General features: G+C 38.3%; 1 protein-coding gene and 1 long non-coding RNA gene across 3 annotated transcripts in view; one reads left to right on the top strand and one right to left on the bottom strand.

Annotated features, from left to right (window-relative positions):
• The window catches only part of MACC1 (MET transcriptional regulator MACC1), an 82,111-nt gene extending 71,579 nt beyond the window's left edge, over window positions 1-10,532 (bottom strand). The window contains exon 1 of one of the 2 annotated variants that reach the window (XM_054559417.2): window positions 10,413-10,532. The gene's annotated coding sequence lies outside the window, so the exon portion shown is untranslated. The remainder of the gene's footprint in view (window positions 1-10,412) is intronic. The other variant, XM_024250438.3, reaches the window with a different exon arrangement.
• A 120-nt stretch (window positions 10,533-10,652) lies between these two features.
• On the top strand, window positions 10,653-14,762 carry LOC100936219 (uncharacterized). Its single transcript, XR_008527013.1, has 3 exons — window positions 10,653-10,736; window positions 11,369-11,476; window positions 12,604-14,762. It is a non-coding gene; the product is annotated as an uncharacterized LOC100936219 (long non-coding RNA).
• Window positions 14,763-18,799: the final 4,037 nt, after the last annotated feature.

Raw genomic sequence — 18,799 nt, 5'->3', positions numbered from 1 at the left:
AATCAGTTTTATCTCCTCTGGCCCCCAAGTCACTGTTGCCAGTCCATGAACTTCTACAAAATTAGTATCTCTAAAATCTTCTGCCACGTTCCATTAGTAATTTGACTTCTTTTGTGCAGGCTTTATTATTTTCTCACCTAGATTTTTGTGATAAATCTGACCTGGTAAACTGCCTCCAATCTTTTCCATTTGCCCTTTTAATTATTTTTAGGATAATCTTTCTAAAATGCAAGTTTCATCAATTCAATCCATTGTTAACTTTTTCTTTTCTTTTTTTTTTTGAGACAGAGTCTTACTGTGTCACCCAGGTTGGAGTGCAGTGGTGCAATCTCAGCTCACTGCAACCTCCGCCTCCTAGGTTCAAGCGATTTTCCTATCTCAGCCTCCCAAGTAGCTGGGATTACAGGCATGTGCCACCCCATGTCTGGTTAATTTTTGTATTTTTTTTTCTTTTTAGTGGAGACGGGGTTTCACCATGTTGGCCAGCCTGGTCTCAAAACTCCTGACCTCAAGTGATCCTCCCACTTCTGTCTCCCAAAGTGCTGGGATTACAGGCATGAGCCACTGTGCTCAGCCTATTTTTAAATATTTTAAAAGGACTTTCCTTCTCCTCTATAATATGGTCAAACGCTTTTATATGTTAGGTCCTATAATTCAAATTCTAGAAATTTATCTTTAAAATAAATCAGATATGTCCTAGGATTTTTGAACAATGTGCAACATAGTGCTATTCACCATGTTAAATTTCTAATAACAAATATTAGGAAAAAAAAACAGGTATTTTCATCAATAAAGGATTGTTTAAATTATGACATACAAATGAGCAAAATTTAAACTTGTATTATAGAAGAATACACAAAGATATCAAAATTGTGTAATACATAGGTAAGTGAACTAAAAATATTACATAACTTTTATAAATTATCCATTCATAGTATCTATTATTGGCATTAAAAGGTTAACAGGATATACACACTGATATGGTTTGGCTGTGTCCTCACCCAAACCTCATCTTGAATTGTAATCTCCGTAATCCCCATGTGTCATGGGAGGGACCCTGTGGGAGGTAATTGAATCATGGGGGAAGTTTCCCCCATGCTGTTCTAATGACAGTGAGTGACTTCTCATGAGATCTGATGCTTTTATAAGTGTCTGGCATTTCCCCTGCTGGGACTCATTCTCTCTCCTGCCGCCCTGTAAAGAGGTGTCTTCCACCATGATCGTAAGTTTCCTGAGGCCTCCCCAGCATGCAGAACTGTGAGTCAATTAAACCTCTTTCTTTTATAAATTCTCCAGTCTCAGGTATTTCTTCATAGCAGTGTAAACATGGACTAATGCAGTAAATTGGTACAAGAAATGAAGTGCTGCTATATGGATACCTGAAATGTGAAAGGGACTTTGAAACTGGGTAACAGGCAGAGGTTGGAACAGTTTGGAGGGCTCAGAAGAAGACAGGAAAATGTGGGAAAGTTTGGAACGTCTTAGAGACTTGCTGAATGGCTTTGACAAAAATGCTGATAGTAATATGGACAATGAAGTTGAAGCTGAGGTGGTCTCAGATGGAAATGAGGAACTCGTAGGGAATTAGAGTAAAGGTCACTCTTGGTATGTTTTAGCAAAGAGACTGGCAGCATTTTGCCACTGACCTAGAGAACTGTGGAACTTTGAACTTGAGAGAGATAATTTAGGGTAACTAGCAGAAAAAATTTCTAAGTGGCAAAGCATTCAAGAGAAAGCAACACATAAAAGTTTGGAAAATGTGCAGTCTGATGATGTGATAAAAAAGAAAAACTCATTTTCTGGGGAGAAATTCAAGCCTGCTGCAGAAATTTGCATAAGTAACGAGGAGCCAAATGTTAATCACCAAGACAATGGGGAAAATGTCTCCAGGGCATGTCAGAGACTTCATGGCAGCCCCTCCCATCACAGGCCCAGAGGCCTAGGAGGGAAAAACGGTTTCGTGGCCAGGGCCCAGGGCCCCACTGCTCTATGCAACTTTGGGACATGGTTCCCTGTGTCCCAGCTGCTTCACCTCCAGTCATGGCTAAAAGGAGTCAAGGTACAGCTCAGGTCATTGCTCCAGAGATTGCAAGCCCCAAGCCTTGGTAGCTTACACATGGTGTTGAGCCTGCAGGTGGACAGAGGTCAAGAACTGAGGTTGGGGTACCTCTGCCTAGATTGTAAAGGATGTATGGAAATGCCTGGATATCCAGGCAGAAGTTTGCTACAGGGATGGGGCCCTCATAGAGAACCTCTACTAGGGCAGGGCAGAAGGGAAATGTGGGATTGGAGCCCCCACACATAGTCTGCTCTGGGGCACTGCCCAGTGGAGATGTGAGAAGAGGGCTACTGTCCTCCAGGCCCAAGAATGGTAAATCTACTGACATCTTGCACCATATGCCTGGAAAAACCACAAACACTTAATGCCAGCCTGTGAAAGCAGCTTAGAAGTGGGCTGTACCCTGCAAAACCACAGGGCTAGAGCTGCCCGAGGCTGTAGGAGCCCACCTCTTGCATCAGCATGATGTGGATGTGAGACATGGAGTCAAATGAGATCATTCTGGAACTTTATGGGTTAATGACTGCCCTACTGGATTTCAGACTTGCATGGGGCCTAGAGCCCCTTTGTTTTGGCCAATTTCTTCCATTTGGAATGGGTATATTTAACCAATGCCTGTACGTCCATTGTATCTAGGGAGTAACTAACTTGTTTTTGGTTTTACAGACTAATAAGGAGAAGGCATTTGCCTTGTCTTAGATGAGACTTTGAACTTGGACTTTTGGGTTAATGCTGGAATGAGTTAAGGCTTGGGGGGGACTATTGGAAAGGCATGATTGTGTTTTGAAATGTGAGAACATGAGATTTGGGGCAGGGGTGAAATGATATGGTTGTGACTGTGTCCCCACCCAAATCTCATCTTGAATTGTAATCTTCATAAGCCTCATGTGTTGTGGGAGGAACCTGATGAGAGGTAATCGAATCATGGGGGCAGTTCTCCCATGCTACTCTTGTAACAGTGAGTGACTTCTCGTGAGATCTGATGCTTTTATAAGTGTCTGGCATTTTCCCTGCTGGCACCCATTCTCTCTCCTGCTGCCCTGTGAAGAGGTGCCTTCTGCCATAATTGTAAGTTTCCTCAGGCCTCCCCAGCCATGCGGAACAGTGAGTCAATTAAGCCTCTTTTCTTTATAAATTACCCAGTCTTAGGTATTTCTTCATAGCAACATGAGAACTAATGCACACACAAACCTTAAAGGTATGCATCCTTGGTAGGCATTAATTGTGATTTGTAGATTTTCTATAGTGAACATGTAACACTTTTGAAATCAGCAAAAAAACATGTTATTTTATAAAAAGTCTAAATCAAGTTGGCAGATTTTTTCAAGCAAATTTCTTTACCCAAAAAAGCATCTTAGAGTATCTTCCACTGTCTCCCTCTCTCCTCACTGCACATCCGCAGCCTAGGTTAGGCATCACTGTCCTGTACAAACCTCTGGCATAGTTCTCACATTGTATTATAAATTTTATATATGTATTTGTCACTTTCATTGCCCTATGACCTCTTTCATCCCTATGTACCCAGTGCTAAGCAAAATACAGGTAAAATACATGCTAACTGAATACATGAATGAATAATGCTACTTATGTCACAGTGACCTATATTGATTCCCCACTGCCTTCAGGAAATAATGTGCATGCTTCTTACGCTGGTATTTGAAAATCCTTCAAAATTAGATGTTATCTATCCTTTCAATCTTTTTCTTTTCATATTTTTGCCCCCATTTCCCCAAGTACATCTCTTAGCACTGACATCAATGAGGGGGGATGGCGTCTTTCTTGTTCACTGCTATATCCCAGAATGTAGCCCCACAACCTCTTAATGGATGGTCAGGAATTATTTGTTTAATTAATGATTAAATACATTAATTAACTTTCTCAAAAATATTCTGTAGTTGCCACTTTCCCATATTTTCTAAAGAGCTACTGCCTCCAATTTTTGCCTCATTAATTTCCTCTGTCAAGACTCCAGGGCTTAGTAAAGTTTAGTCACCTGTAAGAATCATTTTCCAATCTTCCTATGCAAAACTAAATTCTTCTCAGTACAAATATAGCACTTATTTGATATCTCCCTCCTATTATGTGTGTATGTATGCCCTTTTGATATTATTTACATAGTGTCTAGAGTCTAAACTTTTAAAAGTTAAGGACTGTAATAATTTGATGTCTCTCTTCTCAGTTTGCTTCCATCTATCATTTCTCAACTGTCCTAGATGGAATAGACTAACAATCTCTATTTACTAACTATTAACATAAGGATTCCTGGGAATCAGTTTCTTCATCTCTAAAAGAGGTATAATAGCATTATCTGCTCCTCCCAAAAATTAATTAAATAATATAATATAATTAATGTGTTTGGCATATAGTAAGTACTCGGTTGGTACTAATAGTTACTATCAATATTATCATTATCATTATTGTGATTAATATGATTAATACTAAAGTAAGTGCCTGTTAAATGGAAAAGTCATATGATTAATACTAAAGTTAATACCTGTGGAAAAGTCAGACAATCTCTAACACCATAGGTTGAGAAACAGAGAGGTTGATTTCAGATCAAATTTTGCACTATATTTTAGAAATGGGAGTGTTCCAAACATATCTGAGTCTCCCAGATGCCACAAGCTTCTGGCTTTCAGTTACATCTAGAAAGATTATTTGATTAGAACATTTGAGATAAACAAGTGTGTTTAGAATAGAAACAGGAACTCCTATTTTGGCTGGGAATATAATGTGTTATAAATGTTTTGGAAAGCAATTTCTCAATATCTCATAAAGTTGAAGATGCACATGCCCATGGTTCAGCAAATCAGTTTCTGGAAATATTCACTAGAGTAATTCTTTCATTTGGACACAAATAGGAATGTACTGTAATATTTTATAATACTACTTATGATAGCAAAATGCCATACAGCCATGAAAATAAGTTGTGCTATAGGAATAGATATGGATTAATCTTAAAAGTATAATGTAGAGAGAAAAGAGCAAGTTGCAGATGAATAATGTATACTTTATTGTTTCCATAAAATTTTCAAACATTCAAAACAATATTATAGACTGTTGTTTATGGACATCTTCACATACACAGCAGTGGAAAGAATAAAAGCATTTAAAAAACAAATAAAAGAATAAAACCATACACTGCAGTGATATCATCAAAGATAGGATAGTGGTAACCTCTGAGGGTGAAAAGAGAATAGGATTAAGGAGGGTACTTTTTTATCTTTAATATTTTATTTCTTAAACTGGGAGGTGAGTACATAAGTCTTTGCAATATCTATCTTTAAATGTCTACTATATATTACATGTATTGGGGAAATATCTAAATTAGGTGTTTTCCCAGTGGAAATAGAAAACATACAAAACTCTTCTACCATTCCTGGAAATTAAATCTGATGTCTGTTCTGGCTGGAGATGAAGATGTTTCTGTTTATTCCAAGGAAGGCCCCTATAAAGAAGCCTCTTATCTCTGGGCAAGGTGGTGGCCATAGTAACCAAGAGAAAACACCCAGGAGAAAATAAAACCTGGGAGGAAAGAGTCAGCATGCCCTTCCTCTGCCTTCCCATCCCTGAGTACCTGAAGATTCTTTCTTCAGCTCTTTTCTCCTAGAAACTTGAGTGGGGCAGGAGGAAAAGCAGAGCTAGGTGTCATTTCAATAAAGAACATACTTGTCTCCTCCATTTATCTGGCCCTCCCTGATGTTGCTCCAGAATTCCAATCCCACATGATTAACAATGTAGTTTCCCTTTTCTGCTTGAAGGTCCATTCTCCTCTCAATTTCAAATCACCTGAGATAAAAAGCTGCATTTCCCCATGAGAACCAGTTCCCTCTCTTTTCCTTCAGTGCTACTGTCCTTCTCTCAGACCACCAAGCTTAAAAACTCCAGATGCCCAAACGGCAAAGATGGCAGCCCACTCCTCCCTCTGGGAGTTCTGGCCCAGGGAGTTTTCAAATTTCTGTAGGCCGGAGAATACTAGTGGGAGTGGCTGGAGACCCCAGTTGGTAGGTCCCACCTAGTAAAAAGAAATGAGATCAGGGACCGGCTTAAAGAAGCTGTATGGTCATGTCTTCGTAGAGCAGCTGTTCTGTGCTGGGATACCACTTCCACCTTGGTCAACTTGGCATCTCCAAAGCCCACAGGCTGGAATAATTAAGATGTGGAAAATGCAAAGATGGTGGCCCACCCTTCCCTTTGGAAGCTCTCTTTTCAAAAGAAGACATGCATGTGGCTACCAATTATATGAAAAAAGCTCAACATCACTGATCATTAAAGAAATACAAATCAAAACCACAATGAGATATCATCTAACACCAGTCCGAATGGCTATTATTAAAAAGTCAAAAAATAACAGATGCTGGCGAGGTTGTAGAGAAAAGGAACGCTTATATGCCATTGGTGAGAGTGTAAATTAGTTCAGCCATTGTGGAAGACAGTCTGGCAATTCCTCAAAGACCTAAAGACACAAATACCATTTTATCCAGCAATCCCATTACTGGGTATATAACCAAAGAAATATGAATCATCCTATTATAAAGACATATGCACACGTATGATCATTGCAGCACTATTCACAATGGCAAAGACATGGAATCTATCTAAATGCCCATCAATGATGGACTGGATAAAGAAAATGTGGTACATATACACCATGGAATACTACATAGCCATCAAAAAGAACAAGATCATGTATTTTGCGGGGACATGGATGGAGCTGGAAGCTATTATAAACAGGAAACCAAATACTGCATGTTCTTACTTATGAGTGAGAGTTAAATGATGAGAACACATGGACACATAAAGGGCAACAACACACACCAAGGCCAATTGAAGGGTGGAGGGTGGGAGGAGGCAGAGGATCAAGATAAATAACTATTGGGTACTAGGCTTAATACCTGGGTGATGAAATAATCTGTACAACGAAGCCCCATGACATAAGTTTACCTATGTAACAAACCTGCATATGTACCCCTGTACATAAAATAAAAGTTAAAAAATAAAATAAATAAAAACTCAAGAGCAGCTGGGCTGTCATTAATTATTACTATTCAGTTTTCTTTTTTATTGAATGACTCCTTCATCCCCTGCTTCTTTTCCATTTTAATTCCTACCACTCTTCATTTATTCATGTTCAGCTTATTGAAACCTATTTCCAAAGAGCTCTCCTGGTGTCATATTCCCTATGCTCCAATCCTCCTGCACACTATGCCCAGGAGGAACCCCCTAAAAGTATGGATTTCCACAGTCGGCTCCTGGTCAGAACCATTTTGAGCCCCCTGCTATCTAGCTGCTGAAGAATAAATCCCTTTAAAGCTTCCACAACCAACCTTATTCCAGCATTCTCATCCAAAATCCCCTAGAATACCCTCCATGGAATACCCAGTATCCCTCCTTTCTTTCCAGCTACACATAAAAACAGCCCATTCAATTTCACTTCCTAATTCTTGTGCTTGATATTCCCCCTACTTCAGTGTTTCCCAAACTTCACTCATTCTGGTACCTCATCATGATTTTTCCACTACCAATTGCCACCTGAACTACTTTTTACTTAATATTTCCTGTAAATTCACTCTTATTTTAAGTAAGACAAATATTTGAAAGGTTAATGTCTGTTAGTACCATAAATGAAAAAAACTGATATCTATTGTAATAAATAGGCAATAACTATATATAAATGTTATTTTAAAGCAGTAATTAAATTAAACTAAGTACTTTTTGCCTGCTAACATTTATTGCTTATTCTGTGAGTGTTATAAAGGAAGCTTAAACAAGTGTTTGGAGAAGTTTAAGTCATATCAAAAACAATAAAACTTATTTCTGAAAAATTGAAAGTAAGTCAAAAAATATAACTTTCTCAATCTGTCATCTTAATGTTATTATTATTGATTGATCAGTCCATATGTTTCCGAAAATCATTTAATGTGCAAAAGTTTGGAAAACACTGCTGTACATGAGATACTTTCATTACCTTTTCCTGCCTATCTCAACTCTGCACATTTTTCCAGCCCTGCTTAAAGTTCTACCACCTCCCACAATGTCCTCTTGAAATTCAGGGCACTGTGACTGCCCCTTCCTCTGGCAGCCTGGGTATGCGTCGCTTCTGTGTTTTAGGAAGTCACTCCACTCTGCTTTTGAATGACTCATATACATCTCAAGTTTATTTATTTATTTATTTGGTTTCCAGTAATTATAGCTGAAAGAAAGGTTTTTGAAGGGGTCTTTTTAATCCCCTGATACTGAGCATCACACTCTCTGTGGAGTGACTCTATGAACAGCATGAATGACTAATGAATTAGCACTTACTCTCTTTAACTATTTATGAGGTCATATCTCCGCTAGTAGATAAGGATCCCCTCAAGGGCTGTGCATGAGTTTCTTCTAGCCTCTAAACCCAGCCCAGGGGGAGTATATTGCAGGATTGCTAGAAATCTTTGTCAATTGAATGAATGACACTTCCCAGTGACACTACACCATAGGCAGCATTTGACAACAACAACAAAAGCTGCCCTTTTAGAAGTATACAGTGTTCAGTGCCTCCGCAGCTTTCCTCCACCTTTGGAGAATTACAAGTTTCATTCTAATGCTATCCTGCACTTGCTGACATAGGGTTTACATTTATTAATATATGGCATGTCACATATAAAACTCTGCACACTCATCTGAAATGCTGGTTGTTATCACCTTCAGTTATCACCAAATACCATAAGGGATGTTTAGTCTTAATAGACACCTAGGCATATGTGTGGTCTTTCAAGAAAGAATTCTCTAAAAATTCAACAGACATGTCTTCAAGTTCAAAATCAGTATAATTCCAAAATGTCTTTTGTCCTCCAAATCAGCCAATACATTTTAAGACAAGATGGTGTTTAACAAACTTTACCGTAATAGTTTTTATTATCTCTAAAACACAAACAGATAAAAATATTCTATTTGTATATTAGCTACAAGGAAGTTGAGAAAACTGGAATAAATAATATTTTTGCTTTAAGTTTTAAAAATGAATCACAACTAAAGCTTTTAAGCAAATTGTAACTAATAATTATGACTTGATAATTTCTAGATTCTGTAAACTACCCATGAAATCATATTAAAAATCACTATTATGAATAAAAGATAATCATGTAATTAAGTTAAGGGGGGCATAAAAGAATCACCACAGAGGTTAAGACAACTTTAAGAATATACCTGAAATTCATCATTATCACCTAGTAATTGCTATGTAAAAACCAGACATTAACATAGATAAGTCAGTATCAATCCTAAATTAGACCCACTGAATATAGACTTAAGACATTTTTAGGGAATTAGGAAGACCTTTAACAAATGGAAGGCATTGGAATTTTCACTACATGCTTTTTGATCTTAAAAATAATTTTTTAAATCTATCTTTATTAATTGTGGTAAAAAACTTAACATACAATTTACCATCCTAACCATTTGAAGTGTTTACACTTACAAATTTTAAGTTCAATAGTATTAAATATATTTACATTGTTGTACAGTCTCCAAGTGTTTTCATCTTGTAAACTGAAACTCTATATCCATTAAACAACTCTCATTTCTCCTTCCCCCAAGCCCCTGGCAACTACCATTCTAAGTATCATTTATGTGAGTTTGACTACTCTAGATACCTCCTGTAAGTTGAATCATCCAGTATTTGTCTTTTTGTTTCTTTGGTGTGTTTTCCAAGCTTAATTGAAACTTAATTAGGATGAAGCCAAGTTACCCTCCATCATGTATCATCTATCTATTCAGTACAATGCACTGTGCTAATTTAATGCCCCCCTTAACTTAATTACATGATTATCTTTTATTCATAATTTAATGCTATTAACCTAATGAGGTAGGTTATGCCACACACTTTACAGATGAGGAAACTGAGACTTTTCGAGGTGAAACATCTTGTCAATGGTCACAAATCTAATAAGCAGTGGGGCTGCTGATTGCAACTTTATCTATCTTCAAAGTACAGTCTTTTTAATATATCTGTATGCTTTTTGAAATATTTAAACTTTTTAGGAGATTTCAGCCATCTACATATTTTAAGCAACTCAGAGTGTTTTGTTTTGTTTTTGCCTTTGATGGTTAATGTCACCTGGGTTCCTCCTTTTTTTAAAATAAACTACTTTATTCTAAACCATGTCTCAAGGTATTATTCTATTTATGTCATGAGGTTTATTCTAACACATGTCCCATAAGCCCACAGAATACCAGTTACCTTCCCTTTATTTAAGCAGGACTTGATTCGTTAAGCAGTTGGTTTGTTAAATTTTTCTGGAAATTATACAACTTCCTAGTGTGTAGTACATATCAATAGTGAAAGGAATATTATTTTTAAAAAAGCAGCACTTACATTTGTGGAAGTGAGCCCCAGCTTCTTCAGTTCAGACACATGGTTTTAGTGAATAGAAGTCACTCTATCAAAACCGGGTACTCTTCAAACATGCCTTGCTCCGTATTCAGGCAGGCAACTGCACCCCTGCTTCCTGAGCCACCTGGGACTTGAAGTTCTACCAGTGTGGCTCCAAAGCTGCCCAACCAGAAACCCCAAAAGGCAAGAGAACTACGATACCCACAATTCAGGCTCCTCACCCGAAACCAGAAGAGGGCGTATGGCTAGAGTTTCACCCTAAGAAGAAAGGGGAAGCAGGTGGAAAAGCAATTAAAAAAAAATCAGGTGAGCATATCTAAGAACCATCTGTAAAGATAATCTTATTTCTATGAAAGGAAATAAAAGTGGTTTAATGTTTGCCAGGGAGTAAGAAGGCACTCTCAGTGTTGGCAATAACTAAAAAATATTTATGCAAACAAATGCTCATGCAGCTGGAACTTGCCCCACCAGATTCTCTTTCGGTGATTCAGAGCTGAGGGTGCCTCACTGCCCTGTGGAACAGGTGAATAAAATCTTCCCAGGTGAGTGACAGTGTCTAACTAGTTCCCCCTTTCCCCCTACATCAGCACTGTGATTGTCACTCAAAGACATAGATATATAGACATAATGGAGACCTTTTGGGATTTCATCTTCTAAAATGCTCTGGATTTTTAAGATAACACTTTAAAATGTGCCTTTTAAAATGTAAGCAAGAATAAAGTTTTCTTGATATTTTCTTCCATTTTACTTTCCAATTCTGTGTTTTGTGTTTTCCTTCTGTATATTTTGTTCAAAATTCAAGAAAGAGAAAATTAGGGGAAAGGGAAAAAAAGTAAAACTTAGTAAAATGAAATGTGCAATAATTGTTTCACATTTTTTTCCAACAACAGCAACAGAGAATGTTAAAAACAAATGTGTTTCTCTATTTGTTCATACAGCATCTCTCTCTAGCCTATTATCTCCTGTTAGACACAGCCCAGAAAATGAATAGAGACAAGTCCTGGCTGGGTCTGGGTTCAGAAACATAATAGAAGGATTCATCTAAAGTAAGTAGATGGCAGAATAGTGACAAAGAAAAAGTTTCCTTTCCCTTTTCTGCACTTTCTCTCCTACTGTTCTAACCACCCCTTCCTCCCTGATGCATCCCGGGCTGTCATGCTGCCAGATCACCTAATCCACCCAGATTCCCTTTGAAGTTTCCCCTTGACTCATCCCACAATCCAAACTGAGCTGTTCTGTTTCTCTTTGTCACAGGTTCCTCAACTCTCTACTAGAACCTAGCTTTCCTTTATGTCATTATATTTTTTCCAAAACAAATGGTTCTTAATTTCCCCAAACCCTACAGAGGGCGTTCTGCATGGCATTTCTCCTCCCTGAAACCATTTTTGCTCAACTTTAAACCTTCAGAGATTTCATTTTTTCCAAAGCTCAATGAAAAACACTCTTCATCAAGATGTCCTCCTCAGTTTGTCTTAATCTGAGTTATTCTCTTCCTCCTAATCAATTTCATAATATTGTATCCGCTCCTCTCATAACACATTGTATATCTCGTTTCATTGGTTTACATGGGTGTGTGTGTACATATGCAGTCTTACATTCCTATTTGAAGGCAAGGCCTCAATGTATCCCTACCTCATTAACTCATTAATGTACAAGTAGATGTTTGCAATAAACAATCAACGTATAAAATAACTGAGATGTTAACTCTAAGGTGTGTGTGTGTTAATGCCTAATGCCATCTTTATCTGTCCCGGAAAACATTTACATTTAAAAACTACCTAAATGCCATGCATGAGTACTGTTATCAGAATCCCCCTGCAGTCTAATCTGGTGTGGCTCCCACAGCCTTTATTTGCAGAAAGGCAAAGTATTAAATCTAGCAATTGAATCCTTGACAGTACCCAAAATGAAAGCCCTAGTGGGTCAGCACTCACTGTTTACCAGCTCCAATCCCTGCTGTGCACCTGCCTTTCTAACAGCTCCCCAAGAACTGGGATCCCTAGAGTCCTCAGTCCCATGGTCTTGGAGACCTGGCCCTACCTCTATCATTTTTTATTATCAGCTCCAGCATTTATGGATCCCTTCTCCTATTATCTAATCTATGGGCTCTAAAGATTAAACTCTGCACTTTGGACTATTTAAATAGTTCTTAACCACTGATCTCCTCCCTCAGGGAAGGGAATTCTTTCGACAGTTGCTAGTTCCTCACACCTCTGCCTCTATGGGATTCTCCTGGTCCCCACATGCTCTGCTGTGTCTTCTAGCTGTCAGCCACTGTGGAGGAAGTGAACCTTCTAGATCCTGCTGACTTATACAATGAATTTTGTGTGGACCATCAGACAAAAGGGCTGGCTGGTGAAGGTGGCTGTTGTCTGGAAAGTCCTCCCAGCTCTCCTCTAATTATGTCATAAGGACTGGAGGCCCCTTAGCCGGCTTGTGTGAGTATCACCAGCTATGTAAAGTTGGGGCCTTAGCTCATCCTCAGCACATGGCTCAGGATCACTTCCTTAAGAAAGTCTTTTCTGACCTCCTTACCCCTACCATGTTTCTTGTACTGACTTACGCAATGGTCACAACCAACATAGAAGCTGAAATCCCAATGACTCACTGTCCCAGCTGCCCTTGTAGATAAGGGAGAGGCAAAGCACTTAGAATGGCAATCAGACATGGCTATCTGGGACCAGGAATTAGGAACTGCTGACACAAAGAAGCAGGGACAGAAGAGAACTCACTCTTGTGGTGAGCAGAGGCAGCTGTGCAAACAACATGCTGTTCCGGATGTGACTGTGGTGGCCGTGGGGTGCAGAGTCCAGGGCTCATGGCGTTGCTCATGCAAATTGTGGTTCCTGGGCCTTAGCAGAAACAAGGAGCCTATTCAGTGGCATTGCTTTGGCTGCTGCTCTGACTTCACAAGCTGTGTGCCTGATTCTTAAGCCCCTCCCAGCAATTCTGGGACTGAAGTTTGGTGTGTTGCTCTTCAGTTTAGATCTGCCACAGTCATTTGCTGTTGCTTGAAGCTAAAAACTCTGAGTGATACGTACCTCTCACACAATTCTTACCACATTGTCACTACCCACCCCAGTATGTTTAGATTCCATCAGATCAAGTACTGGATTTTATTTATCTCTGAATATCCTAAATCTCCACAGTGCCTGGCTATAGTACATGTATATATATTTGACCTACATTAAACTGGTCAATAAAATGAGGAAGTCTTGCTTAAAGTTCCTTCTAACTTAAAATTTGCCTGACCACATGGAAGCTGTCAGGTTGCTCATTAATGCAGAGGTAATTTTTTTCTCTTAACTAGGGTTAGAATTTAGACTCTACCCCTTCTCTATCTCAGAGGGAGCAGAACTAGTGGTTTCCTACACTGGAGAGGGAACTCAAACACACAAGCTATTGCTTATTGTTATTTAATAATCAAAAGGATTTTTGTTTCCTTTTTTCTTTTTTTTGTATCCTTCAGTGACCTATGTCGTATGCTAAAGTCACTCATGTTTGGCCCCTGTAGTACAAATATACCAGAAAGAGTGATAGGAAACAGCATATTCCCTCCTTGTTCAGATTTTTCTTAGTATGACATTATCTTGGAAAGAGAAAGGCCACATTTGCAAGCTTGGAAGAAAGTTCCCCCTGGAGTTTTTTCTCTGTCCTGTTTCAGTATGTATTGACTCTCAGAACCTGGGCTGCTATGACATCCGTTTTCTGGGTCACTTTGTCCCTGAGTCATTATCATCCTGTAACTTTCTGAAAACATTTGACTATGCCATTTACCAGTTAATTTCAGTGACTAGCTGAAATCATAGTAAAATGTTAGAGCCAGAGTAAATTTAGGTCAGATTGATTTTATTTCCCCAGATTAAGAAAGTGAGCCAAGTTGTTAACAATTTCATAGTTTCCTTCATTACATCTTTTTGGAGCCTTACTCAACCATAAGATGAATCATCCATAAAATGACCCCCACAAAGCTGTGGTTTAGATGTTCATCACTCTTTTCTGTCATTTGTTGCTTTCAGGATAACACGCAAGGAAATATCGGCCAACTCTTCACACGAGCACGAGATATTTCCATGCTAGCCTTTTGCAACTAACAACAGAGAGAGCTCTGTGCAGTTTTCACTGGCATTCCTATGGATTACTTGTGTCATAACTGTAATCTAAAGAGTTGTCCATTTGTTGATTCCTTTGTATTTGTATGGTAGAATTGCCACTATCAAACCAAGATCTTTAGCCGTTTTTGTATCAACTTCTCTGGAGCTTATGTGATTTTCCAGAAAATTTCCAAGGCATAGTTTTGTCCCTAAGTCCCACGAATATGTAATATTTTGTGTCTCTCTATTAAAATAGCACTTTTTGTGCATTCCATTAACAAATATATGTGTACGTGTCTGTGTGTGGACAAACATATCAATTACTTCACCCACTTTAGTGGGAAAAATAATTTACTCTGAGTTTCTGGAATACCAGCTAGTGAGTAAGTTCTTTGAGAATGGAGTATCAATGTTTAATTATATTCTATAAACCCAAGACAAAGGGGTGGCAGATATTCCTAATTCATTTTCCAATATGTTTAGATAATAGGCTTCATTATATATATATATGTAAATATCTTGCACATTTTTAAATTTTGCACAAGAAAGTGCAAAACTTTTAAAAAATATTAACATCTATTCACATACTGTTCTGTGGACACCATCAATGGGATTTTATGAGTAGATAAATTTTTCTGACAATTGGAAACTCTGTAAGAAAGAAGCAGTACATTTTATATCCTGGGAATATTGTCTCTTTTTTTTTAACGTACCTAATAAATATTATGCCACAGTGAGCTCTATTCTTTAACTTGAGATTAAAAGGTTGAACACAGAGACACAGATAGGTTCACTGACAAGGGGCCAAATCCCAGTATTCTCTGACATAGAAGAGGAATGCTTTAAGTTACCCATGCAATACCCCATTAGAATTTCCACCTTGGATGTTGGAGTCTACATAAGGCTGGCTTCTTATATTTTCACACATTCTTCTGGTGCTAACATGTTCATTCTAACTGTATTCGCTTTCAATTGCTGATGCAACAAATTACCACACATTTGGTAGTTTAAACCACATGAACTTCATGTCTTGCAGTTTTGGCAGTCAGGAGGCTGCTACAAGTCTCACTGGGCTAAATTCTAGGTGTCAGCAGGACCACATTCTTTCTGGAGGTTTTAGGGGGGCAATCCATCCCCTTGCCTTTTCCAACTTCTAGAGGCCACCCACATTTCTGGGGGCAGATCTCTTTTGCCCTCTTCAAAGCCAGCAGCTTCAGGCTGAGCGCTCTCTTGTCGCATCTCTGATCCTTCCGTCATCACATCTCTCTCACTGACTACAGCCAGGAAAGCTTCTCTGCTTTGAAGGACTCATTATTACATTGAGGCCACCTGGATAATCTGGATCAGCCCCTTCCCACCCACCAACTCAAGGTACAGACCCTTAATCACAACAGCAAAATTCCCTTTGCCTGGTATATTTACATATACCAGGGATTGGGGTGAGGACATTTTGGAGGGGCCATTGTTCGTCTACCATACAGGGTTACTTCCTCAGGAAATTCTCCGTGTAACATTCTAGGTTGGAGTTGAGTCCTGTATAGGCTACCCATCGGGGAAAAGAGACAGTCTCTTGATTTGCTACAGGACCTGTGTTAGAAGAAGATGTATGATTGAAGAAGCATAAAGAAAGGCATGGTGTCTCCAAAACATCACCTGCCTCTGAGCTGTCACCTATTATTTTATTATGATAAACAGATGATTCAGTTTCAAACATGGTTTGCTCTCAAGAACAATTAAATTAAATTAGTTAAACAAGATGGCATTAAAACAGAAATACAACTTAGAGGGATTGCCATGGCAAGGATTCATCAATTGACATTTTGGCAAGGGTAAGTTTATGAACAGGGCTGAGTGGGGAAGGATAAGGGGAGAACTAAACAGAGGGATATTTATTTGCAGAAATAAATGCAGGAATCTGCTTGCATCAGAAAGAATTGCCTCTCACACACGTGGTTTTCCTTTCTCCTGAAAGAGCCAAGCCATGGATCCAATTTTCCTTGCCCGGTACTACATGACTCCATTGCCCTGACTCACCATAGATGATTGACCACAGATCACTGGGTGGAAAATTGATGTTCAAAGCAAAACTGACCATCTGCAACTAGATCAGGATTTTTTAAATTGTATTGGAAGTAACAGCAAAAACCGCAATCACTTTTGCACCAACCTAATATATTTTGTTAGTTTGTGGGTCATTAATCAATTTATCAACATTTTTAAGTGAAATAGAATAAATTGAAATAGAATGGAACTGAATAGATGAAATGAATAGAGTACAATAGAATAAATCAGAATACATTGAACTAAAAAGGGTCAGTGTTGTTTCATGAACTGTTCATTCTAATGTGTATGTGAGTGTGTGTGTGTGTGTGTGTGTGTGTGTGGTGTGTGTGTCTTTGAGTGTTGAGTTCAATATAAAGTGGTTTCCTTTCTGTAGGCAAATTTGAAAACTATACAGTTAGATAGTTGGCTTATAAAATAATCTAGCATGAAAGCTATGTCTTATTAGAATATTTTTATATGGGATAGTAACCAACTAACTAACCAATCAAATTTTCTTTCTTTGGCATGCAAGCAGAAAACTTCAAGTAGAGGTACAAACTCTGGAGTATTGCAAAACCAGGATAAGCACCACAACAAGACAGAAAGCAGAAACTACAAACTAGTCAAAAGTTGGCTGTAGAAGCAGAGAGCAGCAGGGTGGAGGGCTGGTGATTGGCTGTGGCAGTAGAAACAGAAAAAGATGGAAGCAGAATAAGAGAACAGCTAGTCACAGGAATGATAGGATCCCAGAATGAGGCAATATTAGACACCCATTTATAAAGGCAAGGCAAGGTGAGCTGTTAGTTATTCTTACATTCAACAAATACTTATTGACTGCTTACTGTGTGCCAGGGACTGTTCTAAGAGCTGGCTATATTGCATTGAAGAAAATAAACACAAATCTATGGTTTCATGAGTCTGCATTGTAGAGGACTGTACTGAGTTATGTTCTAACCTATACTTAAGTTCTTCCTGATTGTAAACATGTGTTACTGACTTACCGTGCTTCCTAAATGTGTTCTTCATCCTTTCAACACACCTTCATTATTTTTATTTCTTGAAACATGAAATAACCTAACTAATGTGGCCCAAATAAAAGTTAATATTTGAGAGTTTTGCTTAGGGTCAGTTCTAAATGTGGAAAAGTCTTATTCTAGTGAATGTAAAGCAAGAGCTTATCTCTTCTTGTGGATGGCGCTAGGGCCAGAAAAGAAGAATGAATTAAATTAAATATAGCAAAAGTATCATCATTGTTTCTTCTTTAATCATTGCAGAATTAATTTATTTATTCATTAATGTTCCAATAATTGATTCTTTATAAGGAGCCAAGAATTACTTATTAGTCAAAATTTGCCAAACACTTTAAGCAATTCTCGAGGCATATCCCTCCTGTCTTTTTAAGAAATATTTAACATCAAGTATCTCTTGTGTTTTTAGTATATTTTACCTCTTTCTCTCATTTGAATCCTTCCTATCCATACATCTCTCCAATGTCCCCCATTTTATAAAAATAACAAACATTTACATCTCTCTCAAGCAACTATGATCATCTTTGCTCCCTATCACTGATCAATGTTTTGACAGAATCTCTCCATATACACTTGCTGTTCATTTCCTTATCTTCTCAGTCCTCAACTCTTTCTAATCGGACTTCTCCCTTCATCGAGTTCTCCTTATGGCCATTTTTCTAAATTCGATGAATTTTTTTGTAATCTTTATCTTTCTTGATTTCTCAGCAGATGTTCAAACTTGTCAGAATGGTCTAAATTGTGCCATAGATTTAAAAAAAAAAAAAAAAAAAGCAATGAACAAAAAATCTTCCAAAATCTCAGGCTCAGGACATTAGATATTTCTTTCTTGTTCAATTTGCCAGTCCATTGAGAAGTAGTGGGAGGACTTTCTCTTAATCACTCAAAGACTTAGACCATCTGAGCAGCCTCCATTTTGAACACTGGTGTCTTCACAGAGGGAGATCTCTGGTGAACTTTACACAGGCAATTATAAACTCTTCCCGGAATCAACACACATCCTTCCTACTTACAAGTCTTTCGCCAAAACTAAACACATGGTCACACTCACCCACAGTGGGCCACTAAGTAGATGTTCCCAATGTTCCCGTAGCAGAGAGCTGGAAAAAGGTGATGAGCTGGATGCAATTTCGACAGTGAAGTTCACTGATCATGCCTTGGAACTTACTCTCCCTTGGCATCTAAGAAACCACACTCTCACAGT

The sequence above is a fragment of the Pongo abelii genome, chromosome 6 (genome assembly GCF_028885655.2).
Source record: "Pongo abelii isolate AG06213 chromosome 6, NHGRI_mPonAbe1-v2.0_pri, whole genome shotgun sequence".
In the NCBI taxonomy this organism is placed as follows: domain Eukaryota; kingdom Metazoa; phylum Chordata; class Mammalia; order Primates; family Hominidae; genus Pongo; species Pongo abelii.
Note: the sequence above shows the minus strand (reverse complement) of the source record. Positions and strands in the feature narration are given on the sequence as shown.